We start from the raw sequence: 17,597 nt of genomic DNA on the forward strand, positions 1-17,597 counted from the left end.
GCCCAATTTGAGTTTATTGGATGTTTCCTCATGATTAAGTTGAAAATTTGCATTCTTAGCAGGACTGTTTCACAAACTGATGCTGTGCTCTTCTTAGTACATCACATCAAGAGACACTTGGTGTCAGTTTGTCCCACTATTATTCATGTTAACTTTGATTGCTTGGATAAGGCAGTGTCTGCCAGATCTCTCCACTGTAAAGTGACAATTTTCCCATCTGTAATGAATAATGATTTTGAAAGGAGGCATTTTGAGACACTATAAATCTCCTTGTCCTCATCAAATTTTCACTGAGAATATTTAGCATCCACTGATGAGTCTTGTCTGAATCAATTAGTGTTATAATGACTGCAAAGTGAGAAGTTAGAAATCAACCTATTATGCAGGACTGGGCATTTTAATTACTGGACTAAGACAGTTTCAGAAACCTGAAAAGCAGACTTTTTATTTTCTAAGAGTGACCACAGAAGTCATAGGACTTGCCTTAGATTTCATCCCTACAGAACTGGTTTGAATGGAAAGTGGAGAAACAATAGTAGTTTTTCCAATTATAACTCTCAAGTCCCACCTTATAAGTGTATCAGCCCTGCTTATATCTAATATGACATAATAACAGTGCCTATTCCACAGGCTGTTGAGGAAAGTAAGTGAAGTAAAATGCTAAGCACTTGCTGGTATGCACACCCTTTTGCATTGTGACTTTGTTGGTCCTCCTAACAAGAAGTGAAGTCTGCTTATCTATCTCTTTAGTCTAAGCTGGCCTGTTTCTTGTTTTGGCAAAGAGAATGTGGGAGAGCTGTCACTGTGTGAGTTCCGAGCCTGGGTTTTAACAGGTCTTGTAGTTTCTGTTCTCACTTTCTTGCTGTCGTGATGCTATTGGTAAAGTAGACCAGACCCCTTGGGGACAACAGACAATGTGGACAGACATGGAGCTGACAGCCAGGACAACCACTAGACACATGAGTGAGGCCATCCTAGACCACCCAGCCCAGTCCAGCTGCCAGGTGGTTGCAGCTGTGTGATTCCATAGAGGCCCAGCAGAGGAACCGCACAGCTGATCTCTGCTCTTATTGTTGACCCTCAAAATTGAAGGATCTTGCGAAAGAAGATGTGGCTAAAAGAGGTGGGAAGGTGAGGTGAAGGATGTTGAGGGGAGAACTTGAGGTGGAATGAGGTGATTATGTTTGAGGGCATAGTTCTAAAATATAGGACTGGGGCCAAGAGGTGGATGGCATGGAAGTAAGAATTTTGTTTTCTTAATATTCAGAAGAACTATGAGCAGAATTTCCCTAAAATGAGACAAACTTCCTTGGAAAGTTAGTTTTTTGTTGTTGCTGTGGTTGTTACCTGACGAGGGATCGAACCTGTGTCCCTTGCATTGGGAGCACAGAGTCTTAACCACTAGGCAGCCAGGGAAGTCCCCAAACTACCTTCGAAAGTTTTGAGTTTACTCTCACGGGAGGAATTTTCTAAAAAGGCTGGATGACCTTTATTTTATTTTTGGCCATGCCATGCATCCTGTGGGGTCTCAGTTCCCCTACAGGGGACAGAACCTGGGCCCCCTACCGTGGAAGTGTGGACTCCTAACTACTGGACCACCAGGGAATTCCCTGGGTGACTTTTAGATGTCAGAGTGATGTAGAAGGAATAGAGTGAAGTCTCACATGTTTCCCTTCCACTTTTATACTTCTTAGATTCTGAGTAAACTTCTCTGCACATCAGTTTGGCCTGGCAGTCCTGAAAATACTTTCCTTTTAGTGTTCACTATAGTAACAGTTTTAACAGTTTTCTACCAGTTTACAGCAACAAAGATGATTCATTGCAAACATCTGTCAAAGCTATTGCTTTTTGTCCTTTTGGTTTATAAAACTGCAGAATTTGAGCTCCTGAACAAACTCCTGGCTTTGAGTCCCTTAGAATTTTATAAATCATAATACTTGAAAAAGTTCTAAGAATCCGATTTAAAAAAAAAACACATTAATGTCTCTGAAATCAGGATGTTTCTGCATGCATCATCAGTCATGTGGACATAGGTGTAATTATCAGTAATTATGGTCATAGATGTTCAAATTGTCATTACTTCAGCTGAGTTAAAGGCATTATTGGTACCACATATGTTGAATGTAACTGATGTTCAGAGAGGTTTATAAAAGGGATGCCGGTAGTGTTGTAGAGAATCCTGGAGACTATTGGGAGCACTGATTTTTGGTTTTTTGGCCACACCTCATGAGGCATGTGGAATCTTAGCTCCCTGACCAAGAATTGAACCCAAGCCTCCTGCATTGAAGGGCTTCCCAGGTGGCACTAGTGGACTTGGGTTCGATCCCTGTCCAGGCAGATTCCCTGAAGGAGGGCATGGTGACCCACTCCAGTATTCTTGCTTGGAGAATCCCATGGACAGAGGAGCTTGATGGGTTAGAGTTCATGGGGTCACAAAGAGTCGGACATGACTGAAGCAACTTAGCACGCACACAGGTTCCTGCATTGGAAGCACAGAGTCCTAACCAGGGAAGACCTTGGGAGCACTCTTTTAAGCAATGCTGCATCACTGACATTCTTGGTGCATGGAGAGAGATTGTACAGAGAACTCCTAAGTTATAGAAAAGCGCTGTATCAGAGTTTAATTGGAAGTTATTTTCTTTCACTGTAATTTAAAAAATAATGACTGATCTTACAAACAATTTCATTAATTTATACTGATGAAATACAATAGCTATTAAACACAATGTAGCTAACCTGTATTGGTACTGTGTGTTGACCAGGCATAGCGTGAAGGGTTTTAAATGGGTTATCTCAGTTTAATCTTCACTGGAACTCTACAAGGTAGATATGTTTATTATCCACATTTTAAAAGAAGATTTACTTCATTATTTTATTATTAATTTAGTTTTTGGCTGTGGTGGGTCTTCGTTGCTGCATGTGGGCTTTCTGCAGTTGTAGTGAGTGGGGGCTACTCTCTAGTTGTGGTGAAGTGACTTCTCTCGTTGTGGAGATGGGCTCAGTAGTCGGCGGCTCTGGGATGCTAGAGCACAGCTCAGTAGATGTGGCATTCTGGCTTGGTTGCCCCATGGCATGAGGGATCTTCCCAGACTGGGAATCAAATCATTCTTTATCAGCTGAGCCACCAGGGAAGCCCTCAGATATCATATGCATATCTGAGGTTAAAAGATGATCTAGGCCTTAAGGATCATTAAGTCAAGAATCTATTTTCTCCCTCTACACATTTGAGTCTTTAACATCCTGGCACTGTGCCTGATGCTGCTGCTGCTAAGTCGCTTCAGTCGTGTCTGACTCTGTGCGACCCCATAGATGGCAGCCCACCAGGCTCCCCCGTCCCTGGGATTCTCCAGGCAAGAACAGTGGAGTGGGTTGCCATTTCCTTCTCCAATGCATGAAAGTGAAAAGTGAAAGTGAAGTCGCTCAGTCGTGTCTGACTCTTTGCAGCCCCATGGACTGCAGCCTACCAGGCTCCTCCGCCAATGGGATTTTCCGGGCAAGAGTACTAGAGTGGGTTACCTTCTCTGGGCACTGTGCCTCAGTTTAGTTCAGTTCAGTCGCTCAGTCGTGTTCGACTCTTTGCGACCCCATGAATCACAGCACGCCAGGCCTCCCTGTCCATCACCAACTCCCGGAGTTCACTCAAACTCATGTCCATCAAGTCGGTGATGCCAGCCAGCCATCTCATTCTCTGTTGTCCCCTTCTCCTGCACCCAATCCTTCCCAGCATCAGAGTCTTTTCAGTGAGTCAACTCGGCGCATGAGGTGGCCAGAGTATTGGAGTTTCAGCTTTAGCATCAGTCCTTCCAATGAACACCCAGGATTGATCTCCTTTAGAATGGACTGGTTGGATCTCCTTGCAGTCCAAGGGACTCTCAAGAGTCTTCTCCAGCACCACAGTTCAAAAGCAATTCTTCGGCGATCAGCTTTCTTCACAGTCCAACTCTCACATCCATACATGACCACTGGAAAAACCATAGCTTTGACTAGACGGACCTTTAATGTCCCAGGACAGAATAGAATTTTGCACTCTGTTGGTCTTAGGGTTACAGCCTTCCTCAGGGGGTTATAGTAGGACTACTTTTGTTGTAAGAAAGAGAAACTATAGCGATATTGTGTCTTTTTTTGATAGCGCAGTATACAAGGCCTTCTACCAGGGGACTCTCTCATGAGATGGCAGCTTTGGGGAGTCCATCCTCTTCTTGGTTGCTCCCAGAGAGAGTTCCTTTCTCCTGCACACTGCAGGTGGAGTACTGGCAGGTGGCCTTAGACTTGATCTTGCAGCTTCACTCACCTTGTGCTTCCTCCTTTTTCTTTTTTGGCCATGCCATGAGACTTCTGGGATCTTAGTTTCTGGACCAGGGATTGAACCCAGGGACCCCAACAGTGGAAGCATGGAGTCCTAACCACTGGAAATTCTGGGGATTCCTACCTGGTGATTTAAATCTGGAGCAAACAATGCAGAGATCATTAAGATTCATTAAACGTACCTGCAGAGGCTAGAAGTGTCGCATAGTAGTGGTAGAGGAGTTCTGGCCAGCCCATCTGTTAATAGACGGTTGTTGGGCCACTGGATACTCCAATGATGCCTCAGTCCCTATCTATCTTGTCAAATTTATTATGGGGGTACAGAGGTATTGCTTTTGCTTTTTTTAAAAAAAAATAATTTGATTTATTTATTTTTGGCTATACTAGGTCTTTGTTGCTGTGTGGGCCTTTTCTCTAGTTGCGGCGAGCGGAGCTACTCTTCATTGCAAGTGTGTTGGCTTCTTGTTGCCGTGGCTTCTCTTGTTGCAGAGCACAGGCTCTAGGGCGTGAGGGCTTCAGTAGTTGTGGCATATGGGCTCAATAGTTGCAATTCCAGGGCTCCAGAGCACAGGCTCAATAATTGTGGCACATGGGCTTAGTTGCCACATGTGAGCCACCAGGGGAGCCCCAGAGGTATCTCCTACAACTCATTTCAGATAGGCCTTCCCTGGCTAAAATAGTTTCATCCCTCTGGCCCCTCTCCATCCTCTTATCTTGCTTTACTTTTCCTCATAGCATTTGTCATCTCTGGACACAGTGACTTTGATGGCTAGCTGCTATTTCCCCAGCACCTGGCACATTTCTAAATGAATACTTAAATAAATGAATCCAAAGGTTGAAAGAGAACCTAGGCTCATAAGGGACTAGAATTGAAAACTGGAAAACCATTGGGACCTGGGGCAGTTTCTCTCCCAAGGGTGAGTTTATAGGGTCACATATTTGTCCATCTTTACTTTTCTCTTCCCATCTGCTTTTTTGACTTCCCTCTACAGACTAAGGTGGAAGGAGGGAGGAATAAAGAGAAACAAGATACTTTAAAAACCAGAGGTTTCTAAGTCCAAAGGCTCATAAGAATCATCACAGGATCATTTTAAAAACATTGATTCCTGGGTCTCACTCAAGACCGCTTGTGTTAAAATTTCCACGGATGGGGCTCGAGATATGTCATTTTAAAATCCATATTTAGGGACTTTCCTGGTGTCCAGCGGTTAAGAAACCACCTTGCAATGCATAGGACTACCATCCCTTTTCAGGGAACTAAGGTCCCACATGCCTTGAGGCAACTACTGAACCCAAGAGCCACAACGAAAGATCTGTGCGGCAACTAAGACCCAAAGCAGCCAAAAATAAATATTTTTTAAAAAAATAAAATGCATATTTAGCTATCCAAGCACTAACCTATAGATGGATTTCTGAGAACTTCTGCTTTAAACAAATCAAGCTTTCCCCAAAATGTTGTGTAGAGTTGACATCTTCAACAAATGTTTCCTGAAGCCACCTAACAGGAGCCAGGCATTGGAGTAGGTGCTAAGAGACTGTAGGAAAGAAAACTAAAGATGTCTAACTTTCTTGTGGTTAATCCCATACACAGGAAAAGGGAGTGAGATATCTTATTTCTTTATCCATTCCATTTTACAAGTACCTGGAAAACAGACTCATACTATTATGGTAAGGGTAGAGTCTTAGTTGAGATGTCAAAAGACCTAATTTCTAATCTTTCATCTGCCACCTACAGGGTATGTCTTTTTGGGCATTTCACGTCCCTACTCTGAACCTTAGTTTCCTCAACAAAAAACTGATAGTATCTTCTCTATGTACCTCTCAGAGAGTTATTACAATTAGAAGAAGTAATGCAAAAATGTCTTGAAAATTACACAAACATCAGCCACTGTGTTTTTTCCACAGATCTTATAGCTGGACACGACTGAGCCATTGAACTGAACTATAGCTTCTGTACATTTTTTAATATCATACTTTTTTATTTTTAAGATAAAGTATGTCTGCAAGTGCACAGTTCAAGTTGAGAAAGATATACCCAGAACTGTCAATTGTGAATACCTACAAAGGTTGGAATAGCCAGCAGGGAGCAGAGGACTATAACTCAAAAAAGGGAACTTTTCTGTACATTGTTTAGAACACTCTGGTTATGTGTTTCCAACACTCACAGTAACAGAAGAACAGAGTTTAAAAATTAATTAAGTCCTTTTATGATTAAACTTTGCACATCTACCACCTGGTTGAGTTAAGCACATTACAGACTTTATATCACCCCAAATTTTTATAACACTTATTTCTGGTATCTTATCATTTAGTAATAGGATATACTTTCTTTGTTAATTTGTTTTTCCAACCTCCTCATAAAATCATTAATTGCGGGCCTGTTTTGTGCTTGCCATGTATTCTCCAAGGCACTGGGTATAAATGTGGGCAGTTAGTGCTCCATAAATACCTGTTGATGGAATGATTGAATGAATAAGGTTATTTTTATAATAACAGAGTGTATGCCCTGTTTGTTATCATCAGCCATAGGAGTGGGGAGTCAGGAAAAGAGGAAAGACCAAAGTTAATGCCTGCGTTAAATAAAGTCTTTTTCTTTTTTTCCTGCCTCTCATTTTTTTAAAAAAACAATTTTTATTGAAGGATAATTTCTTTACAGAATTTTGTTGTTTTCTGGCAAACTTCAAACTGAATCAGCCATAGGTATACATATATCCCCTCCCTTTTGTACCTCCCTCCCCATCCCACCCCTCCAGGTTGATACAGAACCTCTGTTTGAGTTTCTTAGCCATACAGCAAACTCCTGTTGGCTATCTATTTTACATATGACAATGTAAGTTTCCATGTTACTCTTTCCATACATCTCACCCTCTCCTCCCCTCTCCCCATGTCCATAAGTCTATTCTCTATGTCTGCTTCTCCACTGCTGCCCTGTAAGTAGATTCTTCAGTACCACTCTGTATATATGCTTTAGAATATGATATTTACCTTTCTCTTTCTGACTTACTTCACTCCGTATAATAGGTTCTAGGTTCATCCATCTCATTAGAACTGATTCAAAGGTGTTCCTTTTTAGAAAGCTGATCGCCAAAGAATTGATGCTTTTGAACTGTGGTGTTGGAGTAGACTCTTGAGAGTCCCTTGTACTGCAAGGAGATCCAACCAGTCCATTCTAAAGGAGATCAATCCTGGGTGTTCATTGGAAGGACTGATGCTAAAGCTGAAACTGCAATACTTTGGCCACCTCATGCGACGAGTTGACTCACTGGAAAAGACTCTGATGCTGGGAAAGGTTGGGGGCGGGAGGAGAAGGGGACGACAGAGAATGAGATGGCTGGATGGCATCACCGACTCTGTGGACATGAGTTTGAGTGTACTCCGGGAGTTGGTGATGGACAGGGAGGCCTGGCGTGCTGCAATTCATGGGGTCGCGGAGAGTCGGACACAACTGAGCGACTGAACTGAACTGAATATTCCATTGTGTATATGTACCAAAACTTCTTTATCCATTCATCTGTTGATGGACATCTATGCTGCTCCCATGTTCTAGCTATTGTAAATAGTGCTTCAGTGAACAATGGGATACATGTGTCTTTTTCAATTTTGGTTTCCTCAGGGTACATGCTTAAGAGTGGGATTGCTGGGTCATATGGTGGTTTTATTCCTAGTTTTTTAAGGAATCTCCATACCGTCTTCCATAGTGGCTGTATCAATTTACATTCCCACCAACAGTGCAAGAGCTTTCCCTTTTCTCCTCATCCTCTCCAGCATTTATTATTTGTAGACTTTTTGGTGATGGCCATTCTGACCGATGTGAGGTGAGGTGAAATTGTAGTTTTGATTTGCATTTCGCTAATAATGAGCGATGCTGAGCATCTTTTCATGTGTTTGTTAGCCATCTGTATGTCTTCTTTGGAGAAATGTATGTTTAGGTCTTTTTCCCACTTTTTGATTGGGTTGTTTGTTCTTCTGGTATTGAGTTGTTTGAATTGCTTGTATATTTTGGAAATTAATCCTTTGTCAGTTGCTATTATTTTCTGCCATTCTGAGGGTTGTCTTTTCACCTTGCTTATAGTTTCCTTTGCTGTGCAAAAGCTTTTAAGTTATTTAATTGTGATCCACTTGTTTACTTTTGTTTTTATTTCCATTACTCTAGGAGGTGGGTTATAGAGGAACTTGCTTTGATTTATGTCATCAAGTGTTCTGCCTGTTTTCCTCTAAGAGTTTTATACTTTCTGGTCTTACATTTAGGACTTTAATCTCTTTTGAGTTTATCTTTGTGTATGTTGTTAGGAAGTGTTCTAATTTCATTCTTTTACATGTTGCTGTCCAGTTTTCCCAGCACCATTTATTGAAAGGCTGTCTTTGCCCCACTGTATATTCTTGCCTCCTTTGTCAAATATAAGTTTCCCATAGGTCCATGGGTTTATTTCTGGCCTTTCTATCTTGTACATTGGTCTATGTTTCTGTTTTTGTGCCAGTACTATACTATCTTGATGACTGTAGCTTTGTAGTATAATCTGAAGTCAGGAGGATTGATTCCTCTAGCTTCATTCTTCTTTCTCAAGACTGCTTTGGCTGTTCTGGGTCTTTTGTGTTTCCATATGAATTGTGAAAGTTTTAGCTCTAGTTCTGTGAAAAATGTCACTGGTAATTTGATACGGATTGCATTGAATCTGTAGATTGCATTTGGCAGTGTAGTCATTTTCACAATATTGATTCTTCCTACCCAGGAACATGGGCTATCTCTCCATCTATTTATATCATCTTTGATTTCTTTCATTAGTGTCTTAGAATTTTCTGTGTACAGTTCTTTTGTCTCTTTAGTAAGTTTATTCCTAGATATTCAATTCTTTTTGTTGCAATGGTGACTGAGATTGATTCCTTAATTTCTCTTTCTGGTTTTTCATTTTTAATATATAAAAATGCAAGTGATTTCTGTGTATTGATTTTGTATCCAGCAACTTTGCTAATTTCACTGACTAGCTCTCATAATTTTCTGTTACAAAAATTGCTTTCATAATTTTTCAGTAACAGAAACAGCTTTTCTATGTACAGTATCATGTCATCTGCAAATAGTGAGAGTTTTACTTCTTTTCTGATCTAGATTTCTTTTATTTCTTTTTCTTCTCTGATTGCTGGAGCTAGGACTTCCAGAACTATGTTGAATAAAAGGGGAAAGGGGTACCCTTGTCTTGTTCCTGATCTTAGGGGGAATGCTTTCAGTTTTTCATCATTGAGAATGTTTGCTGTGGGATTATCATATATGGCCTTTATTGTGTTTCTATGCCCATTTTTTGAAGAGTTCTAATCATAAATGGATGCTGAATTTTGTCAAAGGCTTTTTCTACATCTATTGAGATATCATATGGTTTTTATCTTTCAGTTTGTTAATATGGTATATCACATTGATTGATTTGCGTATATTGAAGAATCCTTGCATCCCTGGAATAAAGCCAACTTGATCATGGTATATGAGCTTTCTGATGTGTTGCTGAATTCTGTTTGGTAAAACTTTGTTGAGGATTTTTGCATCTATGTTCATCAGTGATATTGGCCTGTAGTTTTCTTTTTTTCTGTTGTCTTTGTCTGGTTTTGGTAACAGGGTGATGATGGCCTTGTAGAATGAGTTTGGAAGTGTTCCTTCCTCTGCAATTTTTTGAAAAAGTTTTAGAAGGATAGGCATTAGCTCTTTAAATGTTTGATAGAATTCTGTGAAGGCATCTGGTCCTAGGCTTTTGTTTTTTGGGAAATTTTTGATCACAGCTTCAATTTCATTGCTTGTAATAGGGTTGTTCATAATTTCTATTTATTCCTAGTTCAGTCTTGGAAGATTGAACTTTTCTAAGAATCTGTCCATTTATTCCAGGTTATCCATTTTATCGCCATATAGTTGTTCATAATAGTCTCTTAGAATTCTTTGTATTTCTGCACTGTCTGTTGTAACCTCTCCTTTTTCATTTCTAATTTTGTTGATTTGATTATTCTTTTTTTATTGATGAGTCTGGCTAAAGGTTTGTCAATTTTGCTTATCTTCTCAAAGAACAAGCTTTTAGTTTTATTAATCTTTACTATTGTTTCTTTCTTTTTATTTATTTCTGCTCGGATCTTTATGATTTCTTTCCTTCTATTAATTTTGAGGTTTTTTGTTCTTTTTCCAATTGTTTCAGGTATAAAGTTAGGTTTTCTATTCGATGTTTTCTTGTTAGGTAGGATTGTATTGCTATAAATTTCCCTCTTAGAACTGCTTTTTTTGCATCCCATAGGTTTTGAGTTATAGTGTTTTCATTGTCATTTGTTTCTAGGAATTTTTTGATTTCCCTTTTGATTTTCTCAGTAACCTGTTGGTTATTTAGAAATGTATTGTTTAATCTCCATATGTTTGTGTTTCTTACAGTTTTTTTCTTGTAATTGATATCCAGTCTCATAGCATTGTGATTGGAGAAGATGCTTGATATGATCTCAACTTTCTTAAATTTACTGAGGTTTGATTTATGACCCAAGATGTGGAGAATGTTCCACGTGCACTTGAGAAGAAGGTGTATTCTTTTGTATTTGGATGGAATGTCCTGAAGGTATCAATGAGATCCATCTCATCTAATGTATCATTAAGACTTGTGTTTCCTTATTAATTTTGTTTTGATGATCCATCCGTTGGTGTGAATGGGGTGTTAACCTCTCTTACTATTATTGTGATACTGTCAATTTCTCCTTTTATGTCTGTTAGTGTTTGTCTTAGGTATTGAGGTGGTCCTATGCTGGGTGCATATATATTTACAATTGTTATGTCTTTCTCTTGGATTGATCCCTTGATCATTATGTGGTGTCCTTCCTTATCTCTTGTAATCTTCTTTAGTTTTGTCTATTTTGCCTGATATGAGGATTGCTACTCCAGCTTTCTTTTGTTTCCCATTTGCAAGGAGTATGATTTTCCCATCCTCTTACTTACAGTCTGTATGTGTCTTGAGGTCTGAAGTGGGTTTCTTGTAGACAGCATATATATGGGTCTTGTTTATGTAGCCATTCAGCTAGTCTGTGTCTTTTGCTTGGAACATTTAATCCATTTACATGTAAAGTAATTATGATATATATGTTCCTATTGCCATTTTCTTAATTGTTTGGGGTTGATTTTGTAGCTCTTTTTTCTACCCTTGTGTTTCTTGACTATATAAGTCCCATTAACATTTGTTGTAAAGCTGGTTTGGTGGTACTGAATTCTCTTAACTTTTGCTTGTCTGAAAAGCTTTTTATTTCTCCATCAACTTTGAATGAAATCCTTGCCGGGTACAGTAATCTTGGTTGTAGATTTTTCCCTTTCAGTACTTTAAATACATCCTGCCATTCCCTTCTGGCCTGCAGAGTTTCTGTTGAAGGATCATTTGTTAAATGTATGGGTTTTCCCTTGTATGTTACTTGTTGCTTTTCCCTTGCTGCTTTTAATATTCTTTCTTTGTGTTTAGTCTTTTTTGGGTTGATTAGTATGTGTTTTGGTGGGTTTCTCCTTGGGTTTATCCTGTATGGAACTCTTTATGCCTCTTGGACTTGATTGATTATTTCCTTTTTCATGTTGGGGAAATTTTCAACTATAGTCTCTTCAACAATTTTCTCATACCCTTTCTTTTTCTCTTCTTCTTCTGGGACCCCTATAATTCGAATGATGGTGCGTTTGATATTGTCCCAGAGGTCCCTGAGGCTATCCTTAGTTCTTTTCATTTTTACATTATTCTGCTCTTCAGAAGTTATTTCCACCATTTTATCTTTCAGCTCACTGATTCATTCTTCTGCTTCAGATATTCCAGTATTGATTCCTTCCAGAGCATTTTTAATTTCAGTAATTATGTTGTTTGTCTCTGCATTCTTTAATTCTTCTAGGTCTTTGTTAATTGATTCTTGTATTTTCTCTATTTTGTTTTCAAGGTTTTTGATCATCTTTACTATCATTCTGAATTTTTTTTTCAGATAGTTTGCCTATTTCTTCTTCATTTATTTGGACTTCTGTGTTTCTAATTTGTTTCTTCATTTGTGCAATATTTCTCTGCTTATTCATTATTTTTTAAAAAAAAACTTATCATGTTTGAGGTCTCCTTTTCCCAGGCTTCCAGGTTGAGTTCTCTCTTCTTTTTGGTTTCTGACCTCCTTAGGTCGGTCCCTGGTGGCTCAGATGGTAAAGCGTCTGCCTACAATGCGGGAGACCCAGGTTCAATCCCTGGGTTGGGAAGATCCTCTGGAGAAGGAAATAGCAACCCACTCCAGTACTCTTGCCTGGAAAATCCCATGGACAGAGGAGTGTGATAGGCTACAGTCCATGGGGTCACAAAGAGTCGGACACGACTTTCACTTCACTTCAAGGTTGGTCCAGTGGTTTGTGTATAAGGTGAGATTTGTGGTGAGTTTTTTTTTTCTAATTTTGTTTATTTATTTGTTTGTTTTTCCTCTGATGGGCAAGGCTGAGTGAGGTGGTAATCCTGTGTCCTGATGATTGGGTTTGTATTTTTGTTTTCTTTGTTGTTTAGATGAGGCATGCTGCACAGGGTGCTACTGGTTGTTGGGTGATGCAGGGTCCTACTGGTGGTTGGGTGATGCAGGGTCCTGTGTTCAAGTGGTTTCCTTTGTGTGAATTCTCAGTATTTGATTGGAGAAGGCAATGGCACCCCACTCTACTACTCTTGCCTGGAAAATCCCAGGGATGGAGGAGCCTGGTGGGCTGCAGTCCATGGGGTCACAAAGAGTCAGACAAGACTGAGCGACTTCACTTTCACTTTTCACTTTCATGCACCGGAGAAGGAAATGGCAACCCACTCCAGTGTCCTTGCCTGGAGAATCCCAGGGACGGAGAAGCCTGGTGGACTGCTGTCTATGGGGTCGTACAGGGTTGGACATGACTGAAGTGACTTAGCAGCAGCAGCAGCAGGGTTAGTTCTCTGGTAGTCTAGGATCTTGGAGTCAGTGCTCCCACTCCAAAGGCTCAGGGCTTGATTTCTGTTTCAGCAGAATGAGAGGCAGGTGGAGCAGAATCATGTGGTGATGACTCACTCCAGTCACCGCAGTCTCCCCCATGAGCCACATCTGTTGTTGGTTCAAAACTCCGAGAGTTCCAAGTGAAATCCCAAACAGGATCCCCTGAACGGAGGGCAAGGAGAAACTGAAGATAGAGGCCAATCACTCCAGATTTGTAGGTGGCAGTTTTAACAAGCAAACTTTCTTACTTGGGTGCCTGAAAACAGTGGCTCTCTACATCCACTCCCCAGAATCTTAGCAGTTTTTAAAGATGACTTAATGGGGCTCAGTCACATGCAGTACAGCCCAGATAATCTCAGTAACACTTTATTTACTCTCTCAAGCCTGCAGCGTTATCTTGAAATGGTTCCCACTAGGGAAGCCTCCCTCTCACTTTTTATGGAATCTGAGAGAGATGGCTGACAGAATGTGGGTGGAAGTAGATGAATTTGACAGGGACTAGTGTTTCAAGGCTGCATCTATCTGTTCTGCTAAAGGATTGATCTGAGTAGTGTACAGTGGGGAATGTATTGAATGTGTGTATTTTACAGAACATGTTAAAATGGAACTTATGACAGACGAAGCTCTTGGGATTGTAAGAATTAAAATACAATAAAGTTGGATAATGCTTAGACTAAAATATTAATACAGCTCTGCACCATGTCACTTCTTTTCTTCAAATTTGCAATGTCATACATCTTGATTGACAAGATTTCATAATCTATTTGAGTAAGTGTAAGTAGAGAGATACCTAAACATTTTTCTAACAAATGGATAAACTAAGACATAGCCAAGGAAAGTGGCTTAATCCTTGGGATTTATCAAACACAGTTATTAAAAATCGAATCCATTTAATCTAATTTAGAATATTTGGAGGCTTCAGTTTCTAAATCTAGCTCCTTATATGGAAAAATGTATACTAATGAGCTTTGAATGCAATAGCATTCATCAACTGATTTACTTTAATGGGGTCATTATTTTGAATTTTATAACAATGGACAAAATATAGGTAATTCTGTGGTTAGGCAAGTTAGCCCCCACCCCCCCCAAAAGATACATATTTGTACATTTTGGTGTGAAAGGTTAAAATCCATCTTCCTGAGTGTGTATGAGCACCTGCTGGGAGATATAATCATCATTATGATCTTGGTATTTTGAATGTTCATCTTTGCATTTTTGCAGTTTACATATGGGAGTTTAAAGAAATAAGATGTGCTTTCTATAAAGGAAGGCCTAAATTTGAATTAGGCAAGATATGATGAGTTTTTAGCTTCAGTTCAGTTCAGTCACTCAGTCGTGTCCGACTCTTTTCGACCCCATGGACTGCAGCATGCCAGTCCTCATTGTCCATCACCAACTCCCGGAGTTTACTCAAACTCATGTCCATTGAGTCAGTGATGCCATCCAACCATCTATAAGGTTGTAATGTGTTTACAACATAATATAGGAAATGGATCTAATGGCTATTGTACTGGACAGCTCAGGTAATCTGTATCCAGGTATCCTGTGTTTTGTCTACATGACCTGCATTGCTCCTTCTCATTTGTACCTGGTTACTGAACAGACTTTTCCCACTCAGATGGAAGTGTTTTTTCCTCAAAAAAATATGTTTTTTTTCTCTACATATAGCAATGCAAGAGACTCCAGTTAGATTCCTGGGTGGGGAAGATCACCTGGAGAAGGAAATGGCAACACACTTTAGTACTCTTGCCTGGGAAGTCTCATGGACAGAGGAGCCTGGTGGGCTACTGTCCATGGGGTTGCAAGAGTCAGACACGACTTAGTGGCTAAACCATCATAGCCGGTATCACATTCTGCTGTGGTTTTTGTTTATTTATCTTCTCTTTCTTCCCCCTACCATAAGAGAATTCCCGGTCTTAACCCCTTCCCCACAGAGTAACTTCTGTCTTAGAGGTAGCCATTAACCTCCTTTTTTTTTTTTTCCAGACCCCCCTGTGGTGGAAGCACGCAGTCTTTAACCACTGGACCACCAGAGAAGTCTCCAACCTCTGTTTTCATGGTAACTATTTCCTTGTTCTTTACTGTTTCAGCATCTAAGTATGCATTCTTTCATTAAAAAAATTTTTTAGACAGTCTTTACTTTAAAATTTTATAATTTTGTTTATTTATTTTTGGCTCTGCTTTATTTTTGTTGCTTTGCTTGGGCTTTCTCCAGCTGCAGTGAGCAGGTGCTACACTTTGTTGTGGCGAGTGGCCTTCTCACTGCATTGGCTTCTCTTGTTGCAGAGCACGGGGTTCTAGGGCGCACGGGCTTCAGTAGTTGTGGTTTACAGGTTCTAGAGTGAGGGCTCAGTAACTGTGGCATACTGGCTTAGTTGCTCCGAAGCATGTGGAATCTACCTGGCTGGGATCGAATCCGAGCCCCCTGCATTAGCAGGCAGATTATTATTCACTGTGCTACCAGAGGAGTCCCCATGCAGTTTTCAAGTTTTTGAACTTTATAAAAATGGAATAACATAGTATATATTATTTTGTGAGCGGTTTCTTAACATTTTTAAGATCATCTATATTATTGCATATAGTTTGTTCATTTCTCTATCATATTCTATTATCATATGACAATTTGTCCATTTTTTTGTTGATAGAGGACATGGGGCTGCTGACAGTTTTTAGCTGTAACAACACTACTGCTGTTAACATTCTGGCACATGTATCTTGGTGCAGATGACTCTTTCTCAGGGTATATACCAGGAAGTGACATGCTTGGTCATGTGTGGGTCTATGTTCAACTTTAGTCGATAAGGTCAAACAACTTTTCCAAACTGCTCTTTTAATTTACTCTCCCTGTAGTAAATGAAAATTCCTGTTGCTCCACTCCTAGTCAAATTGTAATTGTCAGTCTCTTTCATTTTAGCCATTCTGGTGGGTGATGTAGTATTATTTTGCTGTGGTTCCAATTTCCTTTTCCCTTATGAGATTGACACTTCTCACATGTTTACTGGCTATTTGGATTTCTTCTTTAGTAATGTGCCTGTTCAAATCTTTTTCTTATGATTGTAGTTCTTTATATGTCCTGGGTATAAGATGTCTCTTGTTTCTACATGTGTAAATGTCTTTTCAGCTTCACTGAGAGATAACTGTGGAGATGTAGAATGCAATGTTGTAATTTCTTATTTGACTCTGAGATTTGCTTAAGCTTACAGGAATATAATTGACATATGGCTCTGTATAAATTTAAGCTGTACAGCATAATCCTGTAATTTATGTCTCTGAGGCTTGCTTTTTAGCTCTTTTAATGGTGTCATTTGATGAAACCAAGTCTTAAATATTAATGTTAATTTATTAGTTTTTAAATTATATTTAGTGCTTTTGGATTAATTTAAAAAGTCTGTACCCTACACTTGTGGTCCTGGATATATATTCCTGCTTTATTTTCTAAAAACTTTACTGTTTTGCCTTTCAAATTTATGTCTAATATCCACCTGAACCTCATTTTTGTGTGTAAAGAGGCCAATTTCATCTTTTCCCTTCCAAATGGAAATCTATTTGTCCCAAAACCAATCATGGAAAACTATTCTTTAGGCATTGCTCTGCATCACCTCATGACAACATAAATCAAATTCCCATGTACAGATGAGACTTTCTGCACTCTTTATTTTTTTAATAGCAGGGGCTGGTCAACAGCAACTGTCTCCTAGGGGAGGTGCTAGCAGGCTCAGACTCATGTAGGGACAGTAGGGCATCTGTAGGCTCTTTATTCTGTCTTATTGGTCTATTGGTGCATTCTTGATCCAACACCACACTGCCTTAATGACTATGGCTTTATAATAAAGCTCGATATCTGGTTGCAAGTCTTCTTCCTCCTGGTCTTTCTTTTACTTCTTCCTGTTTCTCATATTTCATAGATGTCTTTGCTCTTCCATAAAATTTTAGATTAGTTTGTTAAGTTTCTCTCTCACACACACCCCTACCTACTTAAGTTTATCTGAAATTGCACTGGATTGATAGATAAATATGGGGAGATTTGACATCTTCCAATATTGAATCTTGCAGTCTGTAAACACTATTATCTCTTATCTGTTTAGGTCATCTTCAGTGTTTTAAAAATGTTTTCTTCATATAGGTCTTGCACTTCTTTGATTTATTTCTACATATTTGATATCTGTTTGAAGGTACTGTAAGCTTCAAATACTCTAACTTAAATTAATTTTCTAACTTTCCCCCTCAGTTCAGTTCAGTCGTTCAGTCGTGTCCGACCCTTTGCGACCTAATGATCTGCAGCACTCCAGGCTTTCCTGTCCATCACCAACTCCCGGAGTTTGCTGAAACTCATGTCC

Source organism: Moschus berezovskii, chromosome 3 (assembly GCF_049115385.1).
Source record: "Moschus berezovskii isolate FMDL1 chromosome 3, NW_MosBer_1.0, whole genome shotgun sequence".
NCBI classification, from domain to species: domain Eukaryota; kingdom Metazoa; phylum Chordata; class Mammalia; order Artiodactyla; family Moschidae; genus Moschus; species Moschus berezovskii.